Below are 15392 nucleotides of genomic sequence, written 5' to 3'. Positions count from 1 at the left end.
CCACCTGCCGGGAATTTGGCACCTGAGAGATTGTTACGACCTCGCAAAACAATTTGGCAAACCCCACCCACCCAAAATTTGGCACTTGGAAGATTTTCTCGCCCTCGTGCAAATCACAAACCCCACCCACCTTAGAGTCAAAAAAGGTTTTATGAATCGATGTGATGGAGGGCTGAATCTCAGTTGATCATGGCAGCAAGGCCACTCTGCCACTTACAATACCCTGTCAGTTATTTAAGTCGTTTGCAAAAGATTCTTCTCGTCGACCACTTGAAGTTAATATCCAAGGTTTCTCCAACAGGCTAATGCGCTGATCAGAGATGGCCAATGACATGGTTCCTCTCGTACTAAGTTGAATTACTATCATGGCATGGATCATTAGTTGGGTAAAACTAACCTGTCTCACGATGGTCTAAACCCAGCTCACGTTCCCTATTGGTGGGTGAACAATCCAACAAAATTAACAAAATTAACCAAACAAATCGCTCCACCAACTAAGAATGGCCATGCACCACCACCCATAGAATCAAGAAAGAGCTCTCAATCTGTCAATCCTTACTATGTCTGGACTTGGTAAGTTTCCCCGTGTTGAGTTAAATTAAGCTGCAGGGTCCACTCTTGGTGGTGCCCTTCAAAAAATTCCTTTAAGTTTTATCCTTGTGACCATACTCCCCTCAGAACCCAAACACTCTGATTTCTTAGAAGGTGTTGGTGGAGTCCTTAGAGCAACATCTGCCGATCCCAGGTCAGCATCATTTATGTTTGAGACTAGGACGGTATCTGATCGTGTTCGAGCCCCCAACTTTCGTTCTTTGATTAATGAAAACATCCTTGGCAAATGGTTTTGAAATGGTTTGTCTTCCAAAAATTCAAGAATTTCATGTCTGACAATGAAATATGAATGCCGCTAATAGTCCCTATTAATCATTACTCCAGTCTCGAAAGCCAATAGAATAGGACTAGACTCCTATCGTGTTATTCCATGCTAATGTATTAAGAGTGTAGGCTTGCTTTGAGCACTCTAATTTTTTCAAAGTAACGATGCCGAAACCATGACCCAACCAATTAAAGCTAGGAACATGCCATTGACAGAAGGGACATGAGGACTAGTGCACAACTAGAAGGCGGACTGATCGTGACGACCCAAGGTCCAACTACGAGCTTTTTAACTACAACTTAAATATACCCTATTGGAGCTAGAATTACCGCGGCTGCTGGCACTAGACTTGCCCTCCAATGGATCCTTGTTAAGGGATTTAGATTGTACTCATTCTAATTATTAGACTTGATGAGCCCAGTATTGTTATTTATTGTCACTACCTCCCGATGTTAGGATTGGGTAATTTGCGCGCCTGCTGCCTTCCTTGGATGTGGTAGCCGTTTCTCAGGATCCCTCTCTGGAATTGAAGCCTAATTCTCTGTCACCCATCACCACCATGGTAGGCCTCTATCCTACAATCAAAAGTTGATAGGGAAAAAATTTGATTGAAGCGTCGCCAACACAAAGGCTGTACGATCCGTTGAGTTATCATGAATCACCAGAATAGCGGGCGAACCTGCGCTGGCCTTTTATCTAATAAATGCATCCCTTCCAAGAGTCCAAATTTGGTGCATGTATTAGCTCTAGAATTAATAAGGTGCTCTATAATTACTACAGTTATCTAAGTAGCAAAGTACCATCAAAGAAACTATAACTAATTTAATGAGCCATCCGCAGTTTCACAGTCTGAAATAGTTCATACTTAGACATGCATGGCTTAATCTTTGAGACAAGCATATTACTACTGGAAAGATTGACCATGTAGCTTCTAATGACAAGGGGACCCCCAAGACCTACTACAGGTAAGGGGATGCCTACCACGATGGCAAACTAAAATTTGCATTCGTTCCGTCATGCATCCAAACGTAATTCCCCGCACAAGCAACGAGAATGACGTTCATAGCACGAGTAGGACTTGCAATGCTCGAAGATACAAGCTCATCCAATCAACTGGATGAATTTCACCTTGAAGGGGCCCAATCCAAAAGTTCTAGAGGTCATCTCCTGGAACTATCAAGAACAAGGAAAATCTTGCATGCAAACTCTACTACTGTGCAAACATAGGTTGCAATTAAAGAGAAATTGTGAGGCCGTCACAATGGCCCGAGGCCAATGCTCCGACTAAGTCAATTTTCTCTTGGTATAACCATGCTTTTGTTCATAGAGAGATCTCCCCATTCACTTTTTGACGACGCATAATCCAAGTGCTAGACACGAGCTCGCCCCTGAAAGACCACTTTCCAAAACATCCCGATGACACATTGGAATGACAACCACTGTGGAACCATTCCCAATGTTGTGCCAATTGAGTTGCACAGAGGTGACAGTAGGGAGCTCCCACATAGCAATTGGGATGTGCTTTCGTAACCATCTCAAACAAAAACCAATGTTAGTTGAAAAAATTTAGAATCCAAGGCTCGTATCCATCGATATCGTCGGCATTGGGTCTATATTCAAAGGCCACGGAGAGGTTTCGATAAGAGAAGCTCCCTTGCTCACTTGAACAAACATCCCAAATGCTAGACAAAAGCTCCCACCCTTAGCATCACTCTCTAGAGCACTACAACGACACATTGGAATGACAACTACTATCGAACAACTCCCAAATTTGCGCCGATGGAGTGAGAAACATGAGCAAATTTGGGGAGCCGCGCATAGCAAACGGGCTGCTATTTCATTCCGCTCTTATATAGATCCAATGTCGTTTATTTTTTTTGGAATCTGAGGCTACATTCATCCTTTCTTGCATAAGCAATGGCTCTTCTGATCGAATGGCCATGGGGAGCTTCCGATAACAAAGGCTCCCTTGTCACTCGTGATGCATAGCCGAACTACTAGATGACGGCTTACCCTTCAGATCGTTGCCCATGCAGCCACCACAATGGCACTATTGGAATGACAACCACTGGCTGAACCATTCCAAACATTTTGTGCCAAAGAAGTTGTTGCAAAGAGAATGACTATGGGGAGAGAGACCTCCCATAGCAATTGGGATGGCTTCACAACCCTCCCAATAGGAACGATGCTAGTGCCAATGTTTGAAATTTGAATAACATGTCTTTCTCGAACACCAGCACTTATTCTATTGGGGAGGATCATCGAGAGCTTTTGTTATCAAAGCTCCCATTGTAGCTACGATAGGCACAAAAAAAATTTCTAGAGCACCAAGCACCCACCTCATGGCTAGACGAGGGCTCGCGATTAGATCAACTTTGAAATTACTGAACAGAGTTGCTGTAGAATGGCAACCGCTGCCAAGTCTCTTCTATAATTGCATCGATCAAGTGATCAAAGAAGGTGATCTAATAGAGATTCCAAGGGTAGGCATTCATTGGGGGATTCACGGCGATAGCAAAAATTTATGCAATACCCGAGCAACACCGGACGAAGGTGCTAGATGAGGGCTCCCATTCTAGATCAAGCTTTAAATTCACCAAGTAGACGCGGTGAGGGATGGCAACCACTGCCAAACCTTTTTTAAAAATTGTGCCAACCAAGTGACAAGAAAACATGATCTAAAGGAGAGTCGAGGAATAGCACCTCGACGGTTGGCTTCATGTCCCTCTAATTGATTCAACATTTGCCTCCACCATTTCAAACTCCAACATATCCATCCGCCTTGACATTAGCGTTGAATCAATGAGAGGTGCATGGGAGAGGCTCACAGAAACCACCACTCCCATTGTAGCCGCGATAGGCACACAAAAAATTTCTAGAGCGCCAAGCACCCACCTCATGGCTAGACGAGGGCTCGCCATTAGGATCAACTTTGAAATCACTGAACCGACGAGCTGTAGAATGGAAACCACTGCCAAGTCTCTTTCATAATTGCATCGGTTGAGTGATAGAAGAAGGTGATCTAAGAGAGAGTCCAAGGATAGGAAATCGTTGGGGGATTCGCACCGATGGCAAAAATTAATGCAATACCCGAGCAACATTGGATGGAGGTGCTAGACGAGGGCTCCCATTTTAGATCAAGTTTTAAAATCACCAAGTAGACGCAGTGAGGGCTGGCAACCACTGCCAAACCTTTTTCTAAAATTGCACCAGCCAAGTGAAAAGAAAACATGATCTAAAGGAGAGTCGAGGAATAGCACCTCGAGGGTGGGCTTCATGCCCCTCTAATTGATTCAACGTCAGCGTCCACCGTTTCAAAATCTGACATATCCATTGGCCTTCACACCAACATTGAATCAATGAGAGGGGCATGGGAGAGGCTCACGACAACCACCTCCCCCATTGTAGCCATGATAGGCACCCAAAAATTGCTAGAGCGCCAAGAACCCACCTCATGGCCAGACGTGGGCTCGCCATTAGATCAAATTCAAAATCGATGAACAGACACGCTGTAGAATAGCTACCACTACAAAGTCTCTTCTATAATTGCGTCGGTCGAGTGATCTAAGAGAGAGTCCAAGGGTAAGCATTTGGTTGGGGTATTCGCGCCGATGGCAAAAATTTATGCAATACCCGAGCAACACCGGAAGGAGGTGCTAGACGAGGGCTCCCATTTTAGATAAATTTTTAAAATCACCAAGTAGATGCGGTGAAGGCTGGCAACCGTAGCCAAACCTTTTTCTGAAATTGCACCAGCCGAGTGACAAGAAAACATGATGTAAAGGAGAGTCGAGGAATAGAACCTCAAAGGTGGGCTTCATGCCCCTCTAATTGATTCAACGTCAGCGTCCACCATTTCAAAATTTGACATATCCATCTACCTTGACACTGGCATTGAATCAATGAGAGGGGCATGGGAGAGGCTTGCGATAACCACCTCTCCCATTGTAGCTATGATAGGCACACAAATAATTGCTAGAGCGTGAAGCACCCACCTTATGGCTAGACGAGGGCTCGCCATTAGATGAACTTCGAAGTCATCGAACAAACGCACTATAGAATGGCAATGACTGCCAAGTCTCTACCATAATTGTGTCGGTCGAGTGATCTAAGAGAGAGTCCAAGGGTAGGCATTCGGTAGGGGGATTTGCGTCAGTGGAAAAAATTTATGCAATACCCAAGAACCACCAGACGAAGGTGCTAGAAGAGGGCTCCCATTTTAGATCAAGTTTTAAAACCACTAAGAAGACATGGTGAGGGCTGGCAACCACTGCCAAACCTTTTTCCAAAATTGCGCCAGCCAAGTGACAAGAAAACATGATCTAAAGGAGAGTCGAGGAATAGCACCTCGAGGGTGGACTTCATGCCCCTCTAATTGATTCAACGTCGGTGTCCACCATTTCAAAATTTGACATATCCATCTGCCTTGACATTGGTGTTGAATCAATGAGAGGGGCATGGGAGAGGCTTGTGGCAACCACCTCTCCCATTGTAGCCATGATAGGAGGCACACAAAAAATTGCTAGAGTGCCAAGCACCCACCTCATGGCTAGATGAGGGCTCACCGTTAGATCAACTTCGAAATCGCTAAACAGACGTACTGTAGAATGGCAACCGCTGCCAAGTCTCTTCCGTAATTGCATCGATCGAGTGATCAAAGAAGATGATCTAAGAGAAAGTCCAAGGGTAGCCATTCATTGGGGGATTCATGCCGATGGAAAAAATTTATGCAATACCTGAGCAACACCGGACGGAGGTGCTAGACGAGGGCTCCCATTTTAGATCAAGTTATAAAACCACCAAGAAGATGCGGTGAGGGTTGGCAACAGCTACCAAACCTTTTTCATAAATTGTGCCAGCTGAGTGACAAGTAAACATGATCTAAAGGAGAGTCGAGGAATAGTACCTCGACGGTGGGCTTCACGCCCCTCTAATTGATTCAACATCGGTGTCCACCGTTTGAAAATTTGACATATCTATCCACCTTGACACCAACATTGAATCAATGAGAGGGGCATGGGAGAGGCTCATGGCAACCACCTCTCCCATTGTAGCCATGATAGGTAAACAAAAAATTGCTAGAGCGCCAAGTACCCACCTCATGGCTAGACGAGGGCTCTCTATTAGATCAACTTTGAAATCACCGAATAGATGCGCCGTAGAATGGAAACCGCTGCCTACTCTAATCCGTAATTACATCGGTCAAGTGATCGAAGAAGGTGATCTAAGAGAGAGTAGTAGGCATTCATTGGGGGATTCGCGCCGATGGAAAAAATTGATGCAATACCCAAGCAACACTAGACGGAGGTGCTAGATGAGGGCTCCCATTTTAGATCAAGTTTTAAAACCACCAAGAAGATGCAGTGAGGGCTGGAAACAGCTGCCAAACCTTTTTCTATAATTGTGCCAGCTGAGTGACAAGAAAAAATGATCTAAAGGAGAGTCGACGAACAACACCTCGAGGGTGGGCTTCATGCCCCTCTAATTGATTCAATGTTGGTATCCACCGTTTCAAAATTTGACATATCTGTCTGCCTTGACACCGGTGTTGAATCAATGAGAGGGGCATGGGAGAGGCTCACAGAAACTGCCTCTCCCATTGTAGTCGCGATAGGCACACAAAAAATTGCTAGAGCACCAAGCACCCACCTCATGGCTAGACGAGGGCTCGCCATGAGATCAACTTCAAAATTGCCAAACAGACACGCTGTAGAATGGAAAACGTTGCCAAGTCTCTTCCATAATTGCATCGGTCAAGTGATCAAAGAAGGTGATCTAAGAGAGAGTCCAAGGGTAGGAATTCATTGGGGGATTCGTGCCGATGGCAAAAATTTATGCAATACCCAAGCAACACCAGACGAAGGTGCTATACGAGGGCTCCCATTTTAGATCAAGTTTTAAAACCACCAAGAAGACGTGGTGAGGTCTAGAAACCATTGCCAAACCTTTTTTTGAAATTACGCTAGCTGAGTGATAAGAAAACATGATCTAAAGGAGAGTCGAGGAATAGCACCTCAAGGGTGGGCTTCATACCCCTCTAATTGATTTAACATTAGCGTCCACTATTTGAAAATCTGACATATCTATTCGCCTTGACACCTACATTGAATCAATTAGAGGGGCATGGGAGAGGCTCACAACAACCACCTCTCCCATTGTAGCTGCGATAGGCACACAAAAAATTGCTAGAGCGCCAAGTACCCACCTCATGGCTAGACGAGGGCTCGCCGTTAGATCAACTTCAAAATTGCTGAACAGACACACTATAGAATGGAAACCACTGCCAAGTCTCTTCCGTAATTGTGTCGATCGAGTGATCAAAGAAGGTGATCTAAGAGAGAGTCCAAGGGTAGGCATTCATTGAGGGATTCATGCCAATGGCAAAAATTTATGCAATACCCGAGCAACACCAGATGGAGGTGCTAGACGAGGGCTTCCATTTTAGATCAAGTTCTAAAATCGCTAAGTAGACACGGTGAGGGCTGGCAACCACTGCCAAACCTTTTTCCGAAATTGCACCAGCCGAGTGACAAGAAAACATGATCTAAAGGAGAGTCAAGGAATAGCACCTCGAGGGTGGGTTGCATGCCCCTCTAATTGATTCAACGTCAGTGACCACCGTTTCAAAATCTGACATATCCATCCACCTTGACACCGGTGTTGAATCAATGAGAGGGGCATGGGAGAGGCTCGTGGCAACCACCTCTCCTATATAAGCTATTAGTGCGAGGCTCACTCTGCATTAGAAATTAGCGAATACATCAACAACTGCCTTAAAAATCCAAATCGTTGAAAAATGTGACCAAACAACCATCCACAACCCCATTTTTTATGAGGTTGGCAGAGGAGCAAAAGATTGTCATTGGTTAGGAGATGTGAGTTCATTGAGCCAATGCAGTGAAATGGGTCGTCGAGCTCATCTGATGAACTTGATGAATTTCACCTTGAAGGGGCCCAATCCAAAAGTTTCGGAGGTCATCTCCTAGAACTATCAAGAACAAGGCCAATCTTACATGCAAACTCTGCTACTGCACGATCATAGGTTGCAATTAAAGAGAAATTTCAAGGTTGTCACAATGGCCCAAGGCCAATGCTCTGACTAAAGTCAATTTTCTCTTGCAATCACCATGCACCCACCTCATGGCTAGACAAGGACTGGCCATTAGATCAACTTCAAAATCGCTAAATAGACGCGCTATAGAATGGCAACCGCTGCCAAGTTTCTTCCATAATTGCGTCGGTCGAGTGATCGAAGAAGGTGATCTAAGAGAGAGTCCAAGGGTAGGCATTCGTTGGGGGATTCGCGCTGATAGAAAAAATTTATACAATACCCGAGCAACACAAGATGGAGGTGCTAGATGAGGGCTCCCATTTTAGATCAAGTTTTTAAATCACCAAGTAGACACGGTGAGGGTTGGCAATCGCTGCCAAACCTTTTTCCAAAATTGTGCCAGTCGAGTGACAAGAAAAAATGATCTAAAGGAGAGTCGAGGAATAGCACCTTGAGGGTGGGCTTCATGCCCCTCTAATTGATTCAACATCAGCATCCACCATTTGAAAATTTGACATATCCATCCACCTTGACACTAGTGTTGAATGAAATAGAGGGGCATGGGAGAGGCTCGGGGAAACCACCTCTCCCATTGTAGGTGCGATAGGTGCACAAAAAATTTCTAGAGCACCAAGCACCCACCTCATGGCTAGACGAGGGCTTGCCATTAGATAAACTTCAAAAGCGCTGAACAGACACGCTATAGAATGGCAACTGCTGCTAAGACTCTTCCGTAATTGCATCAGTCAAGTGATCAAAGAAGGTGATCTAAGAGAGAGTCTAAGGGTAGGCATTCATTGGGGGATTCATACCGATGGAAAAAATTTATGCAATACCCGAGCAACACCTGATGAAGGTGCTAGACGAGGGCTCCCATTTTAGATCAAGTTTTAATATCACCAAGTGGATGCGGTGAGGGTTGGCAACCGCTGCCAAACCTTTTTCTAAAATTGCTCCAGCTGAGTGACAAGAAAACATGATCTAAAGGAGAGTCGAGAAATAACACCTCGAGGGTGGCTTCATGCCCCTCGAATTGATTCAACATCAGCGTCCACCATTTCAAAATCTGACATATCCATCTGCCTTGACACCAACATTGAATCAATGAGAGGGGCATGGGAGAGGGTTGCAAAAACCACCTCTCCTATACAAGCTATTAGTGCGAGGCTTGCTCTGCATTAGAAATTAGCGAACACACTAACAACTAGCTTAAAAATACAAATTGTTGAAAAAGTGACCAAACAGCCATCCACGACGCCATTTTTTATGAGGTCGGCACAAGAGCAAAAGATTGTCATCGGTTAGGAGATGTGAATTCATGCAGCCAAGGGAGTGAAATGGTCATCGAGATCATCCAATCAACTTGATGAATTTTACCTTGAAGGGGCCCAATCAAAAACTTCTAGAAATTGCAATGAAAGAGAAATTGCAAGGCCGTCACAATGGCCCGCCAATTCTCTGACTAATTCAATTTTCTCTTGCAATCACCATGCCATTGTTCATAGAGAGATCTCCCCATTCACTTGTGACAACACACAATCCAAGTGCTAGACGCGAGCTCGCCCTTGAAAGACCACTTTCCAAGACATCCCGATGACACATTGGAATGACAACCGCTGTCGAACCATTCTCACAAAAACCAATGTTAGCTAAAAAAATTTAAAATCCAAGGCTCCTATCGATCGATATCGTCGGCACAGGGTCTATATTTAAAGGCACAGAGAGGTTCTGATAAGAGAAGCTCCCCTGCTCACTTGCACAGACATCCCAAATGCTAGACATAAGCTCTCGCCCTTAGCATCGCTCTGTAGATCACTACAATGAAACATTGGAATGACAACCACTATCGAACAACTCCTAAATTTTTGCCAATGGAGTGAGAAAGAAGAGCCAGATTGGGTCGATGAAAATGGCTAAGCCAAATTAGGATGGCTAGAATGGCTCGCGCAGATCGGTTTGGCCAGAATGGCTCGACCACCATTTTTCGCCGAGAGCTTATGATATTAAAGCTCCCATGTAGCCATGATAATGATACCATGAAAAATTGCTAGAGTACTGAGCACCCATAGCAAATTTCCATTATACCAAGCAACACCAGAGTGCTAGACAAGGGCTCACGTTTAGATCAAGTTTTAAAATCACCAAAAAGACACGCCATGGATCGGCAACCACTGCCTCACCTTTTCCAAAATTGAGTCATCGGAAAACATGATCTAAAGGAGAGCCGAGGAAAAGCACTTAGAGATGACTTCATGCCCCTTTCATTGATTCAACATTAGCATACACTATTTGAAAATCCAACAATTTGATCCGCCTAGACACCAATGTTGAATAAATGAAAGGGGCATGGGAGAGGCTCGCAATAACCACCTCTCCTATATAAGCTATTAGTGTGAGGCTCCTTCTGCATTAAAAATCTGTGGTAGCATGAAAAAATCCCTTAAAAATCCAATTCAATGAAAAATGTGACCAAACAGGCTTCTACAACACCGTTTTTGGAGCTCGGCAAGATCGAGTTGATGAAAATGGCTCGGCCAGATTGGGTCAGCCAGTATGGCTTGCCCAGATCGGGTCAGCCAGCATGGTTCGGCCACCATTCTTGTCGAGAGCTTTCGGTATTAAAGCTCCCATGTAGCCAGGATAAGTACACCATGAAAAATTGCTAGAGTGCCAAGCACACATAGCAAATTGCCATTATACCAAGCAACGCCAGAGTGCTAGACAGGGCTCACGTTTAGATCAAGTTTTAAAATCACCAAAAAGACACGCCATGGATCGGCCACTGCTGACTCACCTTTTCCAAAATTGAGTCATTGGAAAACATGATCTAAAGGGAAAAGCACTCAGAGATCGCTTCATGCCCCTTTCATTGATTCAACATCAGCATACACCGTTTGAAAATCCAACAATCCGATCCGCCTAGACACCAATGTTGAATCAATGAAAGGGGCATGGGAGAGGCTCACGACAACCACCTCTGCTATATAAGCTATTAGTGCAATGCTCCTTCTGCATTAGAAATCTGCGATTGCATGGAGAAATCCCTTAAAAATCCAATTCCATGAAAAATGTGACCAAACAGCGATCCACGACACCATTTTTGGAGCTCGGCCAGATCGGGTCGACAAAAATGGCTTGTCTAGATCAGGTCGGCCAAAATGGCTCACCTAGATTGGGTCAGCGAGAATGGCTCGCCCAGATTGGGTTGGCCAGAATGGCTCGCACAGATCGGGTCGGCCAGCATGGCTCACCCAGATCGGGTCGGCCAGCATGGCTCGGCCACCATTTTTTGCCGAGAGCTTTCGGTATTAAAGCTCCTATGTAGCCACGATAAGTACACCATGAAAAATTGCTAGAGCACCAAGCACCTATAGCAAATTGCCATTGTACCAAGCAACATTGGAGTGGTAGACAAGGGCTCACATTTAGATCAAGTTTTAAGATCACCAAAAAGACACGCCATGGATCGACAACCGCTGCCTCACCTTTTCCAAATTTAAGTCATTAGAAAACATGATCTAAAGGAAAGCCAAGGAAAAGCATTTAGAGATCGCTTCATGCCCCTTTCATTGATTCAACATTAGCATACATCGTTTGAAAACCCAACAGTCCGATCTGCCACCTCTCCTATATAAGCTATTAATGCAAGGCTCCTTCTGCATTTGAAATCTGTGATAGCGAAAACAAATCCCTTAAAAGTCCAATTCAATGAAAAATATGACCAAACAGTCATCCACAAAACCATTTTTGGAGCTCGGCCAGATCGGGTTGGCTAGAATGGCTCGGCCAGATCGGGTCAGCCAGCATGGCTTGCCCAGATCGGCTAGGCCAGAATGGCTCACCCAGATCGGGTCAGCCAGCATGGCTCGCCCAGATTGGGTAGGCTAGAATGGCTCAGCCAGATCAGGTCAGCCAGCATGGCTCACCTAGATCGAGTCGACCAGAATGGCTCGCCCAGATCGGGTCAGCTAGCTTGGCTCGGCAAGAATGGCTCAGCCAGATCGGGTCGGCCAGCATGGCTTGCCTAGATCGCATCGGCCAGAATGGCTCAGCCACCATTTTTCTAGCACACTACCTCCCCTATATAAGCTATTAGTGCAAGGCTTGCTCTAGATTCAAAAATATGTATTCACATAGATAAGTTCCTTAAAAAAATCAATTCATTGAAAAATATAACCGAATAGCCATCTACAACCCCATTTTTGCTAAATTTGGCAACGGAGCAAAAAATTGACATTGGTTAGGTGGTGTGATTCCATTAGCCACAGGAGTAAATTGATGGTGAGGAAAGATGGTAAGTCAACTGGGTGAGATGAATTGACTTGGTGACCTGACCTAGCGAGCGAACTTGGTGAGAGAACTTAAAGACTTGAGTTGTTGGGTGCACTTAAACTTTTGACGCGTGAGCCACCTTGGCAAGCTGACTTGGGGAATCAAGCTAGAAATCCGACATGGTGAGAAAACTTTAAGACATCACCAGTGGCGCAACTTTGTAAGGCGGCATGGTAAGTCAATTTGGTGACTTGACTTGGTGAGCAGAGTTAAAGAGTCAACTCGTTGAGGCAACTTTTTGGGGTGACTTGGAGAGCCCACATCGTGAGATGCCTCAGCGAGCAGAGCTGGCTAGCCTGGTGGTGAGATGACTTGGCCAGTGGACTTGGCTACCCTAAATGAACTTAAAGAGTCGACTTGGCGAGAGTACTTGGTGGGCCGACCTGGCGGGGTGACTTGATGAACGAACTTAAAGAGTCGACTTGGTGGACCGACCTGGCGAGGTGACTTGATGAACGAACTTAGAGAGTCAACTTGGTGAGAGCACTCGGTGCCTTGGTGGGCCGACCTGGTTGGGTGACTTGATGAACAATGTTAAAGAGTCCACTTGGTGGGCCGACCTGGCGGGGTGACTTGATGAACGAACCTAAAGAGTCGACTTGGTGAGAGTACTTGGTGGGCAGAAATAGCGGGGTGATTTGATGAACAAACTTAAAGAGTCGACTTGATGAGAGTACTTGGTGGGGTGACTTGATGAACGAACCTAAAGAGTCGACTTGGTGGGCTGACCTGGCAGGGTGACTTGATGAAAAAACTTAAAGAGTTGACTTGGTGGGCCAACCTGGCAAGGTGACTTGATGAAGAAACTTAAAGAGTCGACTTGGTGAGAGTACTTGGTGGGCCGACCTGGCAGGGTGACTTGATGAACAAACTTAAAGAGTCGACCTGGTGAGAGTACTCGGTGTGCTGACCTGGTCATGTGACTTGATGAACGAACTTAAAGAGTTGACTTGGTGGGCCGACTTGGCCGAGTGACTTGATGAACGAACTTAAAGAGTCAACTTGGTAGGTCAAACTGGCGGGGTGACATGGTGAGAGTACTTGGTGGGCTTACTTGGCAGGGTGACTTGATGAACGAATTTAGAGAGTCAACTTTGTGAGAGTACTTGGTGGGTCGAACTGGCAGGGTGACTTGATGAACGAACTTAAAGAGTCGACTTGGTGAGAGAACTTGGTAAGTCAAGCTGGAGGGGTGAATTGATGAAAGAACCTAAAGAGTAGACTTTTTGAGAGTACTTGGTGGACTGACTTGGCTGGGTGACTTAATGATCAAACTTAAAGGGTCAACTTGGTGAGAGTACTTGGTGGGCCAACCTGGTGGAGCAACTTGATGAACGAACTTAAAGAGTCGACTTGGTGAGAGTACTTGGTGGGGTGACTTGATGAACAAACCTAAAGAGTCGATTTGGTGAGAGTACTTGGTGGGCCGACCTGGTAGGGTGACTTGATGAACAAACTTAAAGAGTCGACTTGGTGAGAGTACTTGGTGGGCTGACCTGGTGGGTTGACTTAATGAATGGACATAAAGAGTCAACTTGGTGAGAGTACTTGTGCTAGTGACTTGATGAACGGACATAAAGAGTCAACTTGGTGAGAGTACTTGTTCTAGTGACTTGATGAACAAACTTAAAGAGTCGAATTGGTGGGGTGACTCGATGAAAGGACTTAAAGAGTCCACTTGGCGAGAGTACTTGGTGAGGTGACTTGATGAACAGACTTAAAGTGTCAACTTGGCAGGGTGACTTGATGAATGGACCTCAAGTGTTGACTTGGTGAGAGTACTTGGTGGGCTGACCTGGTGGGGTGACTTGACGAATGGACATAAAGAGTCGACTTGGTGAGAGTACTTGGCGGGCCGAACTGATGAACAAACTTAAAGAGTCGACTTGGTGGGAGTACTTAGTGGGAAAACTTGGTGGGGTGACTTGATGAATGGACATAAAGAGTGGACTTGGTGAGAGTACTTGTTCTAGTGACTTGATGAATGGACATAAATAGTCGACATGGTGAGAGTAATTGTTCTAGTGACTTGATGAACGGACTTAAAGAGTCAACTTGGTGGGGTGACTTGATGAAAGGACTTAAAGAGTCAACTTGGTGAGAGTACTTGGTGGGGTGACTTGATGAATGAAATTAAAGCATCAACTTGGCTGGGTGACTTGATGAACGAACCTCAAGAGTTGACTTGGTGAGAGTATTTGGTGGGGTGACTTGATGAACAGACTTAAAGAGTCAACTTGGTGAGAGTACTTGGTGGGGTGATGTGATGAATGCACTTGAAGAATTGACTTGGTTAGAGTACTTGGTGGGGTGACTTGATGAATGGATTCAAAGAGTTGACTTGGTGAGAGTACTTGGTGGCTCAACTTGATGAGCAGACTTAAAGAGTCAACTTTGTGAGAGTACTTGGCGGGGTGAACTGATGAACGAACTTAAAGAGTTGACTTGGTGGGCCAACTTGGTGGGGTGACTTGATGAAAGGATTTAAAGAGTCAACTTGGTGAGAGTACTTGGTGGGGTGACTTGATGAATGGACTTAAAGGGTCGACTTGGCGGGGTGACTTGATGAACGGACCTAAAGAGTTGACTTGGTGAGAGTACTTGGTGGGGTGACTTGATGAGAAGACTTAAAGAGTCCACTTGGTGAGAGTACTTGGTGGGGTGAACTAATGAACGGACTTTAGGAGTCAACTTGGTGGGAGTACTTGGTGGGCCGACCTGGTGGGGTGACTTGATGAATGGACATAAAGAGTCGACTTGGTGAGAGTACTTGTTCTAGTGACTTGATGAACAGACATAAAGAGTCGACTTTGTGAGAGTACTTATCCTAGTGACTTGATGAATGGACTTAAACAGTCGACATGGTGGGGTGACTTGATGAAAGGACTTAAAGAGTCAACTTGGTGAGAGTACTTGGCGGGGTGACTTGATGAACAAACTTAAAGGGTCAGCTTGGCAGGGTGACTTGATGAACGAACCTCAAGAGTTGACTTGGTGAGAGTAATTGGTGGGGTGACTTGATGAACAGACTTAAAGAGTCAACTTGGTGAGCCTAATTGGTGGGTTGACTTGATGAACGCACTTTAAGAATCAACTTGGTTAGAGTACTTAGTGGGGTGACTTGATGAACAG

General features: G+C 45.3%; 1 pseudogene; it reads right to left on the bottom strand.

The window, feature by feature from the left end:
• Positions 1–675: 675 nt before the first annotated feature.
• LOC149574701 (18S ribosomal RNA) lies at positions 676–1801 on the bottom strand (annotated as a pseudogene).
• Positions 1802–15392: the final 13591 nt, after the last annotated feature.

Source organism: Cupressus sempervirens, chromosome 2, assembly GCF_028749045.1.
Source record: "Cupressus sempervirens isolate cs-2001-9-10 chromosome 2, ASM2874904v1, whole genome shotgun sequence".
NCBI lineage: Eukaryota > Viridiplantae > Streptophyta > Pinopsida > Cupressales > Cupressaceae > Cupressus > Cupressus sempervirens.
The sequence above is the reverse complement of the archived record's forward strand: the minus strand, read 5'-3'. Positions and strand labels throughout refer to the sequence as shown.